The sequence below is a fragment of the Euleptes europaea genome, chromosome 1 (genome assembly GCF_029931775.1).
Source record: "Euleptes europaea isolate rEulEur1 chromosome 1, rEulEur1.hap1, whole genome shotgun sequence".
In the NCBI taxonomy this organism is placed as follows: domain Eukaryota; kingdom Metazoa; phylum Chordata; class Lepidosauria; order Squamata; family Sphaerodactylidae; genus Euleptes; species Euleptes europaea.
In genome coordinates this window covers 51,370,637-51,391,706 of record NC_079312.1, presented here as the reverse complement: position 1 = coordinate 51,391,706, position 21,070 = coordinate 51,370,637, and positions in this window count along the sequence as shown.

Genomic DNA, 21,070 nt, shown 5'->3' with positions numbered 1-21,070 from the left:
ATGATGGTTTCTCCTAAAAATGCTATATACAAAAAGCTGTTTTTAATTACTGTACCTTCTTGTAAGCTGTAAAACTTCCCACTCTTTCTCTTGATTGCGCACCTGGGGAAAAATGCCTAGTTTTCCCTTTTTGGTAAATGCAGCATAGGAGATATGTTAGAAAAATCACACTCTTAAAGTGGTGTGAACAAAATATCGAGTTTGGTCTGCATACAACTGTTGGTCAGATGCTAGTCACCTGAATGTCCTGGCAAGGTATTAATACACTTAATACAGAAAATGAATTGTTGAATCAAGTCCCATGGTATTTCCTTTATGTGAGAACTAGCACGCAGTTCCTAATGCCATCTTCTTATTAGAGCAATTACTACAATGCTAATGCTATAGGAAACAATTTCAACATCCAAATTTAAAATGGGTCTCTTGGAGAAATCAAAGTAAATTTGACCGTATCCACATTTTCTTTCAATCTTGACAGCAATGATATTCTCCAAATGGAGCTCCCAATTACACCTGCTTTGAGCCCTGTTTTGTTCAGTTGCTGCAGATGCTGAGATTGGCCCAGGCTTCCCCTCACAGCATTGAGACACAATAAGTTTCCTTCACTCATTGGGACTGCTCAAAGTATTTCATGCATGGAAGACTTAATTTGATTTTTTAAAATCCTGCCTTGTGCTTCTCTGGATAATTGATCTTGATGTTTCTAGAGCTGAACTGAACGGAGTGTTCCCTCTTATAAACAACAACAGAAAGCTCTGAGTTATTTCTGCTTAGAGAGCACGCAAACCATGTTCTGTGGAGCTTTATAGTACTCTTAAGGACTAGGGCCGTTAAAATATTTACAGTCATGTTTAGTCTTTTTCTCTTGGACATCTTTTTCTGTGGTTCTGACTGGGCATCAATATCTGTAATTGTGAAACTGAAACAAAGGGTTTAATCTTAGCATCCCAGTTTTATTGTACATACATAAAACATTTAGGGCATATCCCACAATTAAGCATATTTAGTCTCAGTGATTTTAGTGGGAGAGCAATTGTCATCTTAATTCTCACCCAATAAAATCAGTGTACTGCTGCTGCTGCTGCTGCTACTACTACTACTACTACTACATTCAATTTCTACCCCACTCTATTCCCAGCCACTTTGTATGGATTATGCATTTTATTTGGAAATAGAACAATGTTATCCCTTGGATTCAATTCTACCCATGCTTTCAAAAGGTGTTTGTGCATATTTAATTGTTCTAGGGTGGGAATATGAATCTCAGTAAAAAGCAAACTAGTGTGATAGGAGGTACTGAGATCTGGATGCATTTTCAGATGTGCAGTTCATGAACTAGCAGGTACTACATATTTGGATCTTGTCCCTCCCCTTTTTTCAGATTTCATTCATTGGCTCAAGGTGGATGTGTGTTTGGAGAGATGCAGGTTTATCAGTATGTGTATGAAATGGATGCAGGCATTGTAGGTTTGAGATTGCTCTTGACTTCCTACCTCATGCACACTTTACAGAACACACATATTTGCTGCTGTGTAATATATGGTCATCTCTTAGGAATTACAGAGAGCTATCCACTGGCCCTTGTGCTGGATCATACTGTCCACAAGGAATTCATAGAAGCAGATCTTTCCTATTTCCACAGCAGCCCCCTATACACTCCGGGAAAACCTCTTCTGGGAATCAGAGACATAACAACATAAGAAAGGCCATGCTGGATCAGACCAAGGTCCATCAAGTCCCACAGTCTGTTCACACAGTGGCCAACCTGGTGTCTCTAGGAAGCCCACAAACAAGACAACTGCAGCAGCATTGTCCTGCCTGTGTTCCACAGCACCTAATGCAATAGTCATGCTCATCTGATCCTGTAGAGAACAGACCTTTCTAAAGAAGTTGCCATGTGGCACACAAGCCACAATGAGGAAGAGGAATTGGGCAAATTGTCACATGAACACATAAAACTGCCTTATACTGAATCAGATGCTTGGTCCATCAAAGTCAGTATTGTCTACTCAGACTGGCAGTGGCTCTCCAGGGTCTCAGGTAGAGGTCTTTCACATCACCTACATGCCTAGTCCCTTTAAGTGGAGATGCTGGGGATTGAAACTGGGACCTTCCACATGCCAAGCAGATGCTCTACAAACTGAGCCCCATTGCTCTTGGACTAGTATAATGAGCATGGCCACCAAGGCCCAGTTTCACTTAATTCCCTCTTCCTCATGCCATACCTGTGCCACATGGCATTTTCTACAGAAGAATTCCCTGATCCTCATCATAGGCTTTTTTATTCACACAGCGTGCTGCTACAGGAAGGGGAAAGCAGAAGAGAGCTCCACAAACCCCTTCCGCACAGATGTGATAGGATCTAACTGTGTATGTTTAGGAGGAAAAAAGAAATACAGTGAATCATGTTTTCATTGTTTTTTGTATAAATTTTATATATGTATTGCTTTCTGTAAAATTCATCCTCTTGTCTAATGGTACTTGTATGCTTCCTAGCCTTGAAAAAATGTAAATAGTTGGATCTATGCCAGTAACTGCTTTGTGAATTGCCTTGGCCTCATAGGCATAGTTATTTAATTAGTTTGCAATGCTTCTTGAAATGTGTGACCCCTGTGATAGCTCCACTATTTCTAGAGCCAAGGTTAATTTGAATTATGTTGTTGACAAATTGTATACTACTGTGGCCAAATAATGGATTACCCACCATTTTCTTTCTTTGAAGATAGATGTTAAATAGAACTTACACTAGCCTTTAAAATGTACACAGCCACTGGGCGTGTGCAAGCTCAGCTTGGTATAATTTTTAACAGTGTTCAGCACATTCTTGGTCTTATGACTAAAACACTCCATTTTCGGGAGGAGGGTGAGAAAGTTAACACTTTACTAAAGAGGCAGCAATATTCCCATTTAGAAGAAGACTTGGTTCTTATACCCCGCTTTTTCTATACCTTTAAGGAGTCTCAAAGCGGCTTACAATTATCTCCCCCCCCCCCCACATCAGGCACCTTGTGAGGTAGGTGGGGCTGAGAGAACTCTGACAGAATTGTGACTGGCCCAAGGTCACTCAGCAGGCTTAATGTGGAGGAGTGGAGAATTTATTTATTTATTTATTTCAATCTCTTCCCTGGCCAAGGCCAGGCTCAGGGCAGGTCACATCATTTAAAATACACATCAGAATTGAACCTGGTTCTCCAGATTAGAGTCCACTGCCCATGTGGAGGAGTGGAGAATCAAACCCAGTTCTCCAGATTAGAGTCCACCGCTCTTAACCACTACACCACGCTGGCAAATTCCTTAAAAGCAGTAGTTCCTAGTTTCCATATTGCTGACTGGTCCTAACAACTTTCCATACATTTTATTTTCAAACAAACCATAATTAGTTGTTCATCCTTCACTAGGGTTGCCAGTCTCCTGGTACTAGCTGGAGATCTCCTGCTATTACAATTGATCTCCAGCTGACAGAGATCAGTTCCACTGGAGAAAATGGCTGCTTTGGCAATTGAAGTTCCTCCCCTCCCAAAACCCCACCCTCCTCAGGCTCCGCCCCAAAAACCTCCCGCTGGCGGCAAAGAGGAACATAGCAACCCTACCCTTCACAACATTCACATTTCTGCCCCTCATTGTGTTGCAGCCCTAGTGTAAAATGGTGCACAGGGCTCCTTTTGGGTGTGAGATGCAGAGTCATGAAGCTTATGGGAAGCCTTTGGGAAAGTCATAGGACAAGATTGTTATCCCAATGAGTTTTAGAGTTCTTGTGAAAATGAAAGACAAGAATTTGTTTAAAGCAATTGTGCCTCAATTTGCCATTACTGCATAAGTTCATTAACTTGTTTTGGGTTGTTTATTCATTTATTTAACCAATTTTTATCCTGCCCTCCCACCCCCGGCTCAACAAAGTGTACATCATTCTCTCTCTATTTTACCACTCATAACAACCCTGTGAGATAGTTTAGGCTGAGAGAAAGTGATAGGCCCAAGGTCACCCAGCAAACTTCATGGTAGAATGGGGATCTAAACCTAAATCTCCTAAATCCTAGTCTGACACCCTAAACTCTATGTGACACAGGTGGTAATGCCCTACTTTACTAAAATTTGTGCAGTTTCCCCCAGAAGCTGTTCTGTGCATTGAAATGTTAAATTGGATTTGGTTCATGGGCAGTCAGCATTTAACAAACCAAGTGTTCAAAGCTAGCTGCTTTGTAAGTATATGCAAATAAGTTTTTTTTAAAAATGCCAATGCATTAGTCTGGTGATTACTAAGCACCCTGTATCTATGGTTTATAAGTAGATTTTTTTAATGTAGGCCAATTCTCTTTGCCGATTGCTGCAAACATGTTTTGTGGTTATTCTTGCCCACCTATATCTCAAGTCTTCTCTTGTCCCCAGATGTATGTGTTGGGGGGCAGTTGCATTTTCAAGAAACAATCTACCCTGGTTCTGCTGTGGGCAGGGTACATGACAGGTGAGTCACACGACAATTCCCAGGAGGCAATCTGGTAATACAATGGGTCACCTGTAACAACATTATGATCCAGAAGAAAACTCTCAGAAAGCAGCCAAGCTTTTTGTGAAAGCTCATTGAGAAAGCTTATAATACCCAGCTGATTCTAAGTTGAGTGGCAGAAATTTCACCCTTCACTCATTGTTTTACGCGGTAGAGATTTCTGACATATTACCAGTGGTAACTCAATCTTTAAGTCAGGTGAAAACCAACAGTTGTTAGAAAAACAGTCCATTTCTGCCAATATTTTAAAAATAAAAGTTGTACAATATATGAAAACAGATTCAGATGGAAGATTTTCAGAACATCTCTGCAATAGGAAATGGAACAGTATTCATAAACAGATCAATATCAAACAGTGTAAAATGAAGCTCTGGAATATTTTTAATATCCGATATTGCTTCAAATATATGGAATAGAGTTCTCAAAATAGTCTTGCATGTTCTATATGTTTTCCTGGCTCGTACAAATGAGCACTGTGACAACATGAATATCATAAAAGGAGAGGGCAAGTCAGACCTGTTGCAGATTGCCCAAAATCAGGGGTCGGCAAACTCATTAGTCAAAAGAGCCAAATATCAACAGTACAACGATTGAGATTTCTTTTGAGAGCCAAATTTCTTAAACTTAAACTATATAGGTAGGTACACTGTTTATTAACTTAATGAACTTTAATTAAAGTTTTAAGTCTTAATTAAACTATAGGTACACTGAATAAAACTTGATATCATACTTAATAATGATCTTTTTTATTGATAAAAATTAAATTGTAAGTCCCTGCCATTTCCCCCTCCCCATCCGGAGTCCTCGTCTGGAGGCCTGGTCTACAGCTATAAAAGGCTATTGGTAGACCTGGCCTCCGGCTGAGTCCCATTGGGAGGCCAGGTCTACCCATTGGCTTTCTTGGCAGTAGACCTGACCTCCAGAGGCCCATAGAAGCCAATTGGTAGACCTGGCCTCTGAAGGGGGACATTTTCCCCCTCCTCGGAGTCCAGGTCTACCACCAAGAAAGCCAGTGGGTAGACATGGTCTCTGAGGAGGGAAAAAAGTAAGTAAGGCATCCATAAAATTAAATCATGACAATGACTGACAAACACTACATTTTCCCCATCTACATTCTCAAAACTCTGCAGGGGGGCTTATTGTTGAGTTGTGCATCTGAGTGGCAAATCCAAGTCAAAACCTCCCATTCATAAATGGCCAATAACCTCCATGCAGAGTTTTGAGAATCTGGATGGTGAAAATGTGCATCTGAGTGGCAAATCCAATGCAAAACCTCCCATTCACAAATGGCCAATAACCTCCATGCAGAGTTTTGAGAATCTGGATGGGGAAAATGTGCATCTGAGTGGCAAATCCAAGACCTCCTCCTCCTCACCGCCGCCTGGGCTCCTTCCTACCTTCCCTCAAGACCCGACCCAGGACTCCCCCGGGCGGACACTGACGGGCCCTGTGCCCCACTTACCTCTGAGCCCGGGGAACAGGTGGCGCGGCGGGAGCGCAGCGTGGATGGAGCCAAGCTGCGATGCCGGGCTGAGCAGGGAGGGGTGAGCGACGGGCCCCCCGACAGCCATCCCCGACAGGAGGGCGGGCCGGAAAGGCATTTTCCCGGCCAGCATGCCGGGGCTGAGAGGCGAGGCCAGGAGCGACCCGGGGCAGGGCAAACAGATTTTAAATGGCTTGTGAATAAAGGTATATTATTTTTTCTTCCTGAGGGATAGCAAGGTTACTTTGTAGCAGCCGAAAGAAAGAGGAGTCTTGCGGCACCTTAAACACTAATGGCATTTTATTCTGGCACAAGCTTTTGCAAACTCCACGACTGCATCTGAAGAAGTGTGCTCTAGTCTACAGAAATTTATACTGGGATAAAATGTGCTACAAGACACCTGCTTTAAGCTCCCCTCCCCGAGTTCAATAGAAAATTATTATTTAAAAATTAGCATGCATATTTGATCTGTATGGTGGGGGAGACCAAATGTTTCTTGAATTCAACTTCCTAGGGCTTCCTAGAGGCACCTGCAGACTGCTGGACTTGATGGGCCTTTGGTCTGATCCAGCAGGGCCTTTCTTATGTTCCTTTTTATATTGTTATAACACAGACATTTTCTGCTCAGTGAGCTTGTTTACAGCTTTCATTTGCAATTCAACATTTAAAACTTCATATGGAGAATAATTGGGTAAGAACACCTAATGATTTAAAAAAAAAAATCCAGGTCTTTATTGGTAAGTAAGCATATATCTTAAGATTTTTTTGCATGCAAAACAGAAAAGTTCCTTCAGTCCTTTGTTACTCGATCTGTTTGTCTTAGAATATGCCTTACAGATTGATGGCCATTTATATCCTGGATCTGGTTAAGTATATTGAGTATCCCACACTTTTAAGGCTTGATCTGTTGTAAACTGTGCAAAATTTAAAAGGCAAGGACTAACTCTGAGATGTTTTTGTTTAGACATAGTATTCTAAAATTGGCAGATTTCTCTCCTAGAGCGGTTATGGAAATACAGATTAAATCTTGCCAAAGTCAACAGGGGTGGTAAGTCATGTAAACACATGTCATACTTTTGGGCAAATTACCGTAAGTGAAAATTGATTCTGTATTTCCAAGACTTATGAAGATAGGTCTTGATAGCCTGAAGGCCCCAATGCAACATAATGAATCATATTGTATCTGTGGGATTGTTTTCTTCCCCAGCAATGCATGACAAAAATGCTGAACTTCTAAAAATGTGCAATATTTTTCCTCCAAATGGTTGGATTTGTGGATCTGTAAGCTCTATTTAAAAAAACGATTCTAATATTGCAATACGTTCAAAGGCATGTCTGAAGAGACAGTATTGAGTGATGGATATTGTGTGGGATGTATGGACCTTAGATGTCTGGATTCCAATTCTTCTTTATTCCTGCACTAAGTAAATGACAATTTACTCTGTTCTAAGAGTCATCTCCACAATATCTAGACTTCCATTGTATTTACTGAGGCTGCTGTGAAAAAGGGAAATTCCATGCTAGCCATAATTAGACAAGGAATAGAGAATAAAACTATGGCTGTCATATGGTGAGACCACATTTGGAATACTGCATCCAGTTCTGGTCACCACGCCTAAAAAAGGATAGTGAAGAGCTCAATAAGGTGCAGAAAAGAGCAACCAAAATGATCAGGGGGCTAGAGCCACTGCCCCATGAAGAGTGGTTAAAACGCTTAGGGCTGTTTAGCTTAGAAAGAAAGTGGTTAAGGGGAGATATGGTAGAGGTCTATAAAATTATGCATGGTATGGAGAGAGTGGACAGGGAGCAGCTTTTCTCCCTCTCTCATAATACTAGGATGTGGGGTCATCATCTGAAGATGGAGGGTGAGATATTCAAACCAGATAAAAGGAAGTCTTTATTCACACAACACATAGTTGGATTGTGGAACTCCCTGCCCCAGGATGTGGTGATGGCTGCAAACTTGGAAGGCTCTAAGAGGGCAGTGGACATGTTCATGGAGGAGAGGGCTATCCATGGCTGCTAGTCAAAATGAATAGCAGTCATGATGCATACCTATTTTCCACAGTGCCGGAGGAACATGCTTATTATATTAGGTGCTGTGGAACACAGGCAGGACAATGCTGCTGCAGTTGTCTTGCTTGTGGGCTTCCCAGAGGCACCTGGTTGGCCACTGTGTGAACAGTCTCTGGACTTGATGGGCCTTGGTCTGATCCTGCATGGCTTATGTTTTTATGTTCTTGCCCTTCCCCCTTACCTTGAAGCAGTCTTCTGATAAAACTGAGAGATACTGAGTAGATGGCAGCTGCTTCCTGGCACAGAAATGCAAAGAGTTCTATGCCATTCAGCAGGACTATATGACAGCAGTGTACTGGCAAAGTAGAAGTCTGCTGTAACAGTTGGAGAGCACCTCTAATACCCCACTGAGCAAACGGCTCGGTGGCAGAACATTATAACGAAGGTGAACCTGTTCTGCATGAAGTTTTATTCAAGTTCTGTTTTGAAGAACAAAAAACTGAGGAGCAGTGGCTTCCTGGTTCTTGTAGGTTATCCGGGCTGTGTAACCGTGGTCTTGGTATTTTCTTTCCTGACGTTTCGCCAGCAGCTGTGGCAGGCATCTTCAGAGGACACTGTGTCTGGACACTGTCCTTCAGTGTTACTCCTCTGAAGATGCCTGCCACAGCTGCTGGCGAAACGTCAGGAAAGAAAATACCAAGACCACGGTCACACAGCCCGGATAACCTACAAGAACCAATGAACTCTGACCGTGAAAGCCTTCGACAGTGGCTTCCTGGTTTCTGGCTGACAGATTGACCATGGTGTGTGTATGTGTGTGTCTGTGGGGAGGAAATGACCAAACTGGGTCAAACGAGGACAGCAAGCTCACCAGTCCATGTCTGCCCAGGTTTTTGTTTATCTAAAAACATCCAGATTTTAGTTTTTGTACCTAATAATGCTGCTGAGTGCTTTAAATACTACAGGTGTTTTGATTGCGATTGCTAAAAGTTATCCAATAGTAATCTGATTCTGTGGTGACCCCAATCAAAGCTATCAGAAACGGAAGAAAGGAAAGCGTGGTTCCTTAATTGGCAGTGCCAGTTCTCTAAAGAAGTGGCACAAAATTGCAGGATGACTAATGGTTTTCACTTTAGAAAGTCCAATACCATCTCTCAGTTCATATAAATGCTACATGTCACTTAACTCTGGGCATTGTTTGATGTGTTCCCTCAAGTAATTGAGGTGCCACTGCAGTTTAGTAGAGGAGTTGAGAATATGGAAGAGGCAAATTAAAATCCCTGCTCCGACTGTTGGCCTCTCTATCTGTCTCAGCAACCTGTTATGCCATGAGGGCATGTGGGACCAAAGCTGCCAGGAGAACCAGGGCACTGCTATGCCAAGGTGAATCAAAGATTGCAGAGCTCTGGACTTCATCTCGGTGACCTGTGCAAACTTTGGGAGTTATCAGACAGAGATGGGTTGTTTGCATTCCTCTGGCCTCGAAGTGGAAAAGCTGGAAACAATAGGGAAGTGATTTCATCCCCTTCCTCTGCCCCACTGCAGCCTCTCAAGTCACAGGGGTTTGAAATGGCTGCTTCAAGATTGGTGACTGTCATCACCTTCTCTGTGTGTGTGTGTGCGTGCTGTCATGTCACAGCTGATTTATGGCGACCCCATAGGGTTTTCAAGGCAAGAGACTTTCAGAGGTGGTTTGCCATTGCCTGCCTCTGCATGAACAGAGAGAGTTCTGAGAGAACTGTGACTGGCCCAAGGTCACCCGGCAGGCTTCATGTGGAGTGAGGAATCAAACCCGGTTCTCTAGATTAGAGTCCATCGCTCTTAACCACTACACCACGCTGGCTTCTACTTTTAGATTAACCCATTAGTAGGGCTGCCAACCTCCAGGTACTAGCTGGAGATCTCCTGCTATTACAACTGATCTCCAGCCAATAGAGATCAGTTCACCTGGAGAAAATGCCCACTTTTGGCAATTGGACTCTATGGCATTGAAGTCCCTCCCCTCCCCAAACCCCGCCCTCCTCAGGCTCTGCCCCCAAAACCTCCTGCCGGTGGCGAAGAGGGACCTGGCAACCCTACCCATAAGACTAACCCATTTTCCATATGTTTGAATATTCAGTACTAGGGGCCTGCCCCCTGCTTGCTCCCCTCACCAATCGGTATTATTTTATAGGGGCATTACCCCTGCATACTCCGTGGGCTAACCCCAACAGGGGTGTTTGGCTCTATTTCCCCACTCCCCACTCCAATAATGATAAGTATTTTCAATACATTTTTTTTATAAACAAATAACTAGTTCTTAAATCAATTAGACCTCCTGAATTGAACGCCATGCATCATTTGGATTCTTATTCTTTTTGTTAAGCAATCAGTAAACTGTACCCACATACTTTCCCCTCAGGCAGCAGTTTTGGACACTTCTCCAGCCGTATGATGATTTGATGCAGGCCTGCAACTCATCAGCACTTGTCAGAAGTCCCCAGCCAATACAACGGTGACTCCTCCCATAATTCAGTATTGTTTCACACATCCTGCAATGTGCAGTCTAAAGCTTCTGCAACAGGGTTGGGAGACATGGTACACCCATCCTATATATTATGAGTTTAGTAAAATTGTAGCTTTTGCTGTTTCTCTACCAATGTTGCAGGTTGGTTGGTCAGCAGTTGTCATATTTAACAGCTGTAGGAAAACGTGTATGCCTTAGGCCCTTCTTTAAAAGGTAAAGGTCCCCTGTGCAACCACCCGGTCATTCCTGACCCATGGGGTGATGTCACATCCCGACATTTACTAGGCAGACTTTGTTTACGGGGTGGTTTGCCAGTGCCTTCCCCAGTCATCTTCCCTTTACCCCCAGCAAGCTGGGTACTCATTTTACCGACCTCAGAAGGATGGAAGGCTGAGTCAACCTTGAGCCGGCTACCTGAAACCAACTTCCGTTGGGATCGAACTCAGGTTGTGAGCAGAGCTTGGACTGCAGTACTGCAGCTTAACACTCTGCCCTACGGGGCATTTATAGGCCCTTCTTAGGCCCTTCTTTTTAGTTTCCTTTACAAACCACTCAAAAAGCATACCTTCTCCATCTATGTAGCTGTAGTTGAGGCTTCAGTTCCCCTTGCAGGAAGACGTCGATCTTAGAAGTCTGTAAAAACAGGTGTATTGAAGAGTTTCAGTGGTTGCCAGGGCAACTGTGATTAAGGAAATACACAGGGAACGTAAAGGGAGTTTATTTAAAAGAGCGGGTATTCTCCAACCTCCCTGTTTATGTTGCCTCGAACTTCCTAGCTTCCATCACAGATAGCACAGGAGGGATGTTCTGGAGATAACCCGGACTACAATGTTCAGATTCCTTTCATTTTTGGCCGTGCACCTCTCGTCGTCATCCTGCAGCTGATGGCCAATTTTGAGACTCCTGGCTTTATTTTCTGCTGAGTTATGCCTGCCATGGATGGACAGACAGATAGATGGGGAGACACGCACATCATTTCACTACAGGTTGAGTATCCCTTATCTGGACATCCGATATCCGGACTGATCTGAAAACCGGACCTTTCGAGCCGACATGCAGGGATTACTCACAGGCACTCAGCAGTGCCACTGATGATTCAGTGTACACAAAATTATTTAAAATATTGTTTAAAATTATATTCAGGCTATTGTATAAAGTATATGTAAAACATATATAAAATATAAATGAATATCATGTTTAGACTTGGATTCCATCTGCAACATATCTCATTTATGTATATGCAAAAATTCCAAAGTATTTCAAAATATGGAAATATCCAAAATATGGACCACTTCTAGTCCCAAGAAGTTCAGATAAGGGATACTCAACCTGTATTATAGATTTACCTCAGTATTCAAAAGTACACATGTATCCTCACATAACAACGGTATTTGTTACTAGAGTATTTGTCAGCAACCATACAATATTGTTGCTGTCAAACATAGTGACTGATAACTGAAATGCTAGAATACCGCACATCAGTGAATAGTTGAGATGCAAATGATGGAATGCAAACCACCAGCTATTAGATAATGTGAGACTTGATATTTTTACCTGATAAAAATCAAATTATCAAGAAACTGACACATGTAAAACATTCAATTTTCAAATCTTGAAGTCACATTTTGATTACCTTTCTTCACCTTTTCTCTTAATCAAGAAGTATACCATGCAACATTAAGCATGTTACTTTCTTAGATCATCCTATCTCACTGGGTGGCTGTGAGGATAAATGAGACAGGAATTGTGAAGAAACTTGATGAGTGTCAATGTATTGCAGGAATTATTGTAATTTTCTGCTAAAGCAGGAGATACCTTGGTTTTGCTCTTTGACCCAGAGTAGGGAATTTTGGCAATGTTTGAGCTTCACAATGTACATTACTCCTACCAACAGGGACATCTTCACTGATTCTAAGAACATGTGACTGACTGATAAATGGGGAGTCAGTTCCAGAGTGTAACAGAGGTACAGAGAATGATAATTCTTCTATACTCAGGAATCCTCAGTACTGTTGTGACCACTTCAACAATCTGCTTCACTGCTGATAGTTGATTACCTTGGCTGCTGAGTTGAGCATGGAATACCTGACAAAATATGGGAGGAAGAGCAGCTCAGGTGAGTTTGGAGTGCTTGCAGGCTTGTAGTTCTTGACTTGTTCATCAAAATGAAATCAACATGTTGCTCCCACACAAAAACATGCTTGAGATACATGTTCAAATCCAAATAGTTCTCTCGAATGCAAAGGGAAATCTAATTAATTATATTTGTTTCCCACCTTTTTACTAAGAAGCTCTGGACAGCATACTTGAGTCTTCCCTCTTCTCTTTATCGTTATACTAACAATCCTGTGAGGTAAGCTAGGCTGGGAGAGTGAGTGGGTGACAGGCTCAAGGTCACCCAATAAGCTTCATGGCAGAGTGGGGATATGATTTGAATATCATCTTACATTGTAATAGTCGTCGGCCTAATCTGAAGATACTTAAATCCTTTGATTGGAGCTGTGAACAGGCAAGACAGATCTTTCTGCAAACCTGAAAAATGCCCCAGATGTGTAGAAACAGTTTCTGAGAATGCAAACTATCTAAATTTGATCACTTATTTTGTATTTGGAATTATTTTATAAATTAATATGGCTACCTAGAATATTCCTCTGTTTTAGGAAATATTGAATTTAGCTATCAAAGAGAGGGATGTTCCAAGGACATGATCTTCAAACGAGTTTGCTTAATGGGAGTGGAATGGGGGTGGGGAGTTGCTTCCCTCCAATCACTAGGTAGTGTTACCCAATTTGGTTCCTACTGATTCTTTACTTAATGCAATGCCTTAAATTAATCCCCAGGATTGTGACTATAAGGACTAATACGTGTTTTCTTTTGCTGTCCACCTTAATAGGGCCCTGTGTGTGCTGTTAGTGCTGGAGAAACATTTGATTAACTATTGATTTTTTTTATATTCAAAAGGAAGACACCATTTTTCTCTCCTACTTTGTCCCAGCAGTCTTTGGTGTAACTTGGAAACATGTTTTGCACTGAGCATAAACTAATGCAATTAATGTCTGCACCACATCCTGTATTCCATGTTAAGACTCTGTCAAGTGTGTACTTAGAGCATTTCCAACATCCCTCCTCTGTGCCCCCCTCCGCCCCAGTTTTGGTTTTTGTACTTTAACATCCGGCTCTGGAAAACTCAAAAACAGAACTCATTGTTTTGCAATAGTTCTGTTACCATGTGTGGTCCTAGTCACATGTATATTAGACCTGTCTCTATGGCCCACTTTACTATTGGAGTCTACACCAAAATAGCCTTATGTAAGGACATAACCTTGTTCTCCCTTGCCTGGGGAGCTACTGACGTGGATTTTAATACTGACTGTATACACCAGAGAATGATCTATACATCAGTGATAAGGACCTGAGATAAAGTGATGAACCGTTACCACAAAATGGGAAGAAATACTGAGAACCGAAATACAGCTGAAAAATCAGAAACAAGGTTTGTTAAAGAGGAGTCACGCAGCATTACAAAACAGGGGGATTAGCTATCTGGACGTGGGATTTATTCTGAGAACAGAAAGAGCTGAGCAAATTGTTCCATACAAGTGGCCAGGGAGAGGGGGCAAAGGGAAAGCAAGCAAGCAAGGAGAATAAAGAAAGAAGAAGAAGAGTTGGTTTTTATATGCCGACTTTTCCTGCCACTTAAGGAAGAATCAAACTGGCTTACAATCACCTTCCTTTCCCCTCCCCACAACAGATACCCTGTGAGGTAGGTGGGGCTGAGAGAGCTCTAACAGAGATGTGACTAGCGCAAGGTCACCCAGCTGGCCTCATGTGTAGGACCAGGGAAATAAATCCAGTTCACCAGATTAGCATCTACCGCTCATGTGGAGGGGTGGGAAATCAAACCTGGTTCTCCAGGTTAAAGTCCACCACTCCAAACCGCCACTCTTAACCACTACACCAAGCTGGTGGAGCAATACATTGCCAATTCTAGGGTTCTGTTGTTATCATGAAATAAGGGTGCATGAATCATGATAGGGTACCTCACCACTAAATTTCCTGATGTCACTGGTGCCAACATTTCCACTTCCAATATTTATTTCAAGGCTAAGCAAGTTGGCTGCTGGCTTTCAGTTGTGGTTAGGTGTGCCAGCTCTGGTTTGGGAAATTCCTGAGGGTTTGAGGGTGGAGCCTAGGGAGGGGAGAGAGCTCAGCAGTGATGTGATACCATAGAATCTGCCCTCCAAAGCTGCCATTTCCTCCAGGGGAACTGATCTGTGTAGTCTGGAGAACTCCAGGCCCTACCTTGAGGTCTGTAACCTTAGCTGTGCCCCATGGGATGGTCTGGATTCTGTAGATCCAGTCATCTCCAGCTCAGGAGCAGGGTGCTGCTGTGTAGACCGACAAAATGGAAGTTTTCTGGTAGCCCTCCTTGTGACAAACTCCAGAGCTGACCGGGCAAGTTCAGGCTTGTGTGCCTGCCTCCCCTAGGCCTATGCCAGGTGCAACCTGGAGAACAAAGAGAAGGAAACAGCCTCCTTAGCATACGTGTTAACACTTCCTTGAAGCCACCTGGTAGCGGATAGCAAAACTCCATAATAATTAAGCTCCATTCAGGGAACCTGGAATTCTTCCTCTTCTTATCTAGATATCCAGCTAAGACCATCAAGTTGCAAATCAGTTATAGCCATAACCCCACTGACTCATCTCTTCTTGCCTGGGAAACTCTCCCAAAGACATCTTCCTCATCTGGAAATCTATAACAGAACTTAATCAAAAAGAACCTGGGTATTGTTCCCACCTCCTGTCCTTTTCTTACCCAAACTTCTAAACTAATCAAAGAGCAATTAAGCCTTTGTCCACCGGTAATGTTTGGTCTCCGGTGAAGTCACAGAGCCCCAGGATACAGTTTGGGTATAAATATCTCCAGCTCTCTCTTCCTTTTGAGAAACGCTGGTTGTTCCTTGCGACACGCAGCTGCTATCTCTCAGATTTCGCCCCTCTGATGGATAAATATACTTCCCTGGCAACCCTACTGAGGAAAAGCCAAAGAAAACAGAAATGCCATAATTCTGGTGCTACAACTAAGAAAGCCTTTTCAGGTTGTCACCTGTCTATCCTCAGATGGCGGAGGCACCAAAAGCGGGGCCTCTGCCAATGATGGTAGTGTTGAGTAGGTTCATATGGCTGTAGGCAGTCCTTACGTTATGCTGGCCCCAAGCCATGTAAGGCTTGAATTGGGCCTGGAAGCATATTGGGAACCAGTATAGGTGGGAAAAGGAGCCCCGTGGCGCAGAGTGTTAAGCTGCAGTACTGCAGTCCAAGCTCTGCTCACGACCTGAGTTCGATCCCGACGGAAGTTAGTTTCAGGTAGCCAGCTCAAGGTTGACTCAGCCTTCCATCCTTCCAAGGTCGGTAAAATGAGTACCCAACTTGCTGGGGGTAAAGGGAAGATGACTGGGGAAGGCACTGGCAAACCACCCCATAAACTAAGTCTGCCTAGGAAACGTCGGGATGTGGCGTCACCCCATGGATCAGGAATGACCCAGTGCTTGCACAGGGGACCCTTACCTTTTATAGGTGGGAAAACACTGGAATGGTCTATGACCCACTTTAGTCAGAATTATGGTTGCCACATTCTCTACCAGTTGTAGCTTCTGAACAATCTCCAAGGGCAGCCCCACACGAAGCACATTGCAGTTCTCTGATCTAGATGTTTCCAGGGCATGCACCACAGTAGCAAGATCCCCCCCCTCCAGAAAGGCGGCACAGCTGAAGCTGGTGAAATCATCTCCCAGCCGCCGCCGCAGCCACCACCACCAGCAGCAGCTTATCTCTGGGTCCAGCAGAATTCACAGGCTATGAACCTGTTCCTTTGGGGCAATCCATAAGAGAAGACACTTTAATTCATGAATCCATCCTTCCTCTTGCCAGTAGCACCTCCATTTTGACAAGATTGCTGTTTACTGTTCTTGGGGTTTCTTATAACAAATGAAGCTTATCTCCAGATATAACAACACCTGGCAACTCTCCTGTAAGTAATATTCCATCAGTGAAACGTGCTCTTATCTAGGCTGCCTAACTGAGCATCTGGCATTTGTCTCTGAAAAGCTGCTTTTGCATTATTAAATAGGTAATGCAATTCATTGGAAGAGATGGGGAAATTATTCACAATAAATAGTTCTTCAAACGGGGAAGGGCCACTTACAGATTCAATTTACAGGTTGACTCATTATTTTTTAGATAATTCTTTGAGGAAACGATTGGGATTTCTTTTGAAAATATTGTGTTCAAAGCTGACTTCTAATATTTTATGTCTGAGCTTAGCTGTTTGCCTCATCAGAAATTATATTCATCTATTTAAAAATTTTATAAACCTGCTCTGATCCCAAACAGTGGAACCCCCAGGTCATGTGATATAATTTGGCTACCGAATTGGATAAATCTACCTGAAGAACAAAATAGAAAATGATAATAGAAATCTTACTGGAACTAAAAGTGCTATATGTAAACACCAGTAATATTTAGAGAAGGGCAATCTGCTGCTGTACCTTTGTTTTTATGTATTGGGCTCTGTTGGATATAGGAGAGTGGTAATATTTGGAATTAACTAGTTGAAGGGAGGGGCTTTTGCTCTGTGGGTCACATGAGATCCCAGAGAGCTGCCACCAGTCAAAATAGACCATACTGAACTTGATAGACCAATGATCTGACTTGGTATGAGGCAATTTCATGCATTCATGTATAATTTTGTTGCAATGCATAAAATTTTAATCTGGATTCATGGTTACAAAGAGTTTAGGCTGTCTCTTATACTTAGGGTTGCCAACCTTCATGCACTAGCTGGAGTTTTCCTGCTATTATAACTGATCTCCAGCCGATAGAGATCAATTCACCTGGAGAAAATGGCCACTTTGGCAATTGGACTCTATGGCATTGAAGTCCCTCCCCTCCTCAAACCCCGCCTTCCTCAGGCTCTGCCCCAAAAACCTCCTGCCAATGGCGAAGAGGGCCCTGGCAACCCTACTTATACATCTCCTAGTTTGCAAGAGAAAATGTACACTGTAATGAAAGGTGCCTTTCACCTTCACTCAGATGAGAATTCCTCAAATGATCAATAGAAATATTTGCACAAGTAAGCACGTATGAAATGAAACATATTTTGTTAGGGGAGAAAAAAATCTAGCTAGCTGATCTTGCTGAGAAAATAGTTTAAAGCCCCACCAACTATCAGGCACGTTATTTTGTGCAATTATTATGCACATATATTTCAATAAGAAACATTCGCTTCCCGCTTCACGTTATGTAATGATTCCTACTGAGCCTCGTGCAGCAGGCAATTACACAAGGAATCCATCATTCCAGACCTTGTTGTGGCAAGTCTCTGAAACGTTATGGTGGAATTTGTAAATTGTCATTTCGTTGCTACTGGAACTGGCCTGGTTTCCATTTCTGTCATGCAATTTCTTTGCTGAAAAATGGTGGGAGGAGGGAATGCTTAAATGCACGCGAGATCAGAACACTCAGTTGATTTGTTGTGTCCATTTAGTGCCCCTGATGGGTGCTGAGATTCAATTTTGCAAACAGAAAAAAATAGTTTGCATTTTATTATCCTGGAGGTTATGTCCATCTACAGATATTAGATATATTCTTTTCTCACTATACCAAATAATTCACCCCGATGTTAGGAGTCTTGTGCAACTAGCAAAGCATCCTTCGCCAAATTCAATCTTTTTTTACTGTGTGTGGGGAAATGATTACAATGGAGGGATTGCCATCTTGTTTATATCAGTGGTGCATTTGTGTGTTCTTCAGGCCGCTCTTCATTTTTAACACAAACAAGAGCTATGTCAAATACCTGCTTTCTTTCATATTTAACCCAAAGCTTTTGCAATAATTGCTACATATTTTAGCATCTTGCCACATCCTGTACCTGAGTTAATCTGCTGGTAGAGAGAGGATCTACCACTACAGCACAGATCTACCACTACAGAGAGGAACAACCACTACAGCATGGTGTAGTGTTTAAGAGCATTGGTTTGGAGCGGTGGACTCTGAGCTGCAGAACCGAGTTTGATTCCCCACTCCTCCACATGAGCGGTGGAGGCTAATCTGGTGAATTAGGTTGGTTTCCCCACTCCTATACATGAAGCCAGCTGGGTGACATTGGGCTAGTCACACTCTCTCAGCCTCACCTACCTCACAGGGTGTCTGTTGTGGGGCGGGGAAGGGAAGGTGATTGTAAGCCGGTTTGATCGATTCTTCCTGAAGTGGTAAAGAAAGTCAGCATATAAAAACCAACTCTTCTTCTTCATCATCACCCTGAAGTCTCAGAATACAGGGCTGCTGAAAAGGTGTGGGGGTTAAGAGCAATGAGGGGTCCTCAGACCTGGGCAATCTATTTGATTTGTTCATATACTGTTTAGGTAGGCTCTTAGCAGTGTAAGTGGGGACCCAGAGGAAATCTTTATCTTGAGCGTGCCCAGAGGAGGGCTACCAGAATGGTCAAAGGTCTGGAATCCATGCCTTATGAGGAGAGAGTTAGGGAGTTGGGATTGTTTAGTTTGGACAAGAGAAGGTTGAGGGATAGCCATGTTTAAATATTTGAAGGGATGTCATGTTGATGGGGGAACTAGCTTGTTCTCTGTTGCTCCAGAGACTAGGACACGGAGTAATGGATTTAAACAAATAGAAAAACGATTCCACCTAAACATTGGGAAGAACTTTCTGACGGTGAGGGCTGTTCGACGGTGGAATGTGCTGCCTCGGAGGGTGGTGGAGTCCCCGTCTTTGGAGGTCTTTAAGCAGAGGCTAGATGGCCATCTGTCAGGAGTGCTTTGATTGTGGGATCCTGCATGGCGGGGGGAGGGTTGGGGTCACTGGGGATGTGGGGGGAGGTAGTTGTTAATTCCCTGCATTGTGCAGGGGGTTGGACTAGATGACCCTGGTGGTCCCTTCCAACTCTATGATTCTATGATGCCTGTGGTGGTTCCAAGAACCCCTGCCTGCAAAGAAGGTCTATGTTGTTGTAGTTCTCTAGCCCCCACAATCACAGTAATCATCTTATTGTGACTAGATTTGAGTCCAGTAACACCTTAGAACATAGGAACATAAGAAAAGCCCTGCTGGATCAGACCAAGGCCCATCAAGTCCAGCAGTCTGCTCACACAGTGGCCAACCAGGTGCCTCTAGGAAGCTCACAAACAAGACAAGTGCAGCAGCACCATCCTGCCTGTGTTCCACAGCACCCAAGATAATAGGCATGCTCCTCTGATCCTAGAGAGAATAGGTATGCACCATGACTAGTATCCATTTTAACTAGTAGCCATGAATACCCCTTTCCTCCATGAATATGTCCACTCCCCTCTTAAATAGGGTTTCCAGATCCCTCTTCGCCACCGGCGGGAGATTTTTGGGACGAAGCCTGAGGAGGGCGGGGTTTGGGGAGGGGAGGGACTTCAATGCCATAGAGTTCGATTGCCAAAGTGGCCATTTTTCTCCAGGTGATCTGATCTCTATCGGCTGGAGATCAGTTGAATTAGCAGAAAATCCCCTGCTACTACCTGGCAGTTAGCAACCTTACTCTTAAAGCCTTCCAAGCTGGCAGCCATCACCACATCCTGGGGCAGGGAGTTCCACAATTTAACTAAGCGTTCTGCAAAAAAAATACGTTCTTTTATCTGTTTTGAATCTCTCGCCCTCCAGCTTCAGCAGATGACCCCGCGTTCTAGTATTATGGGAGAGGGAGAAAAGCTTCTCCCTGTCCACTCTCTCCAAACCATGCATAATTTTATAGACCTCTATCACGTCTCCCCTCAGCTCCCCTCAGCTCCCTCCCCTCAGCCCTAACCTTAGAGACCAACAAGATTTTGGGGGTATAAGCTTTTGAGAGTCAAAGCTCCCTTTGTCAGATACATCTTATTGTGGCTTCTGTCCTTTCGTGTCCGTGTAGCCCTTGCACAAAATTGTTGCTGTCTCTCTCTGGCATCATCAACATCACTGGGGTTTGTGAACTGTTCTGATAATAGCTTTATTAACTTATTATTTGTTATTTTTCACATACAATTTGTGGCCCTAGCAGCTGTGATGTCGTGGCTGATAATAGCTTTGGTGGGTGCATTGTTCCAAGAGCGGGATCTGACTTTTTCTTCCAAGATGCACGTGCATTTCTCTGCTACACACTGTGTAATGGAGCTGATTGGATGGAAAAGACTTCTTCCCGCATTATTTATTTGCCTGGCATAAGGATGTTTCTGAGCATGTCGTCTCTGTTTGTATTGTGAAGGGATTCAACGAAGTTCAGGACTGTGGCTACAGGTTGGTTTCCTGCCTGCTCCACCAACGTAGTACTTATGGGGGAAACTCTTCCTAACAAACCCACTTGTGTGTTGTGAGCATGGAGGAGTGGGGTCGGAAGTGAGATGGCATCAGGAACCACAGCAGTGCAGTCAGTGCCATTGGTTGCTTTTGATGCCATTGCCAAGTGGCTTCCAGTCAAGGTTGATCGCAAGGCATTAGTGAGTGACCTGGTGATTGGTGTGTTGCAGGGAAGTTACCAGCGGTA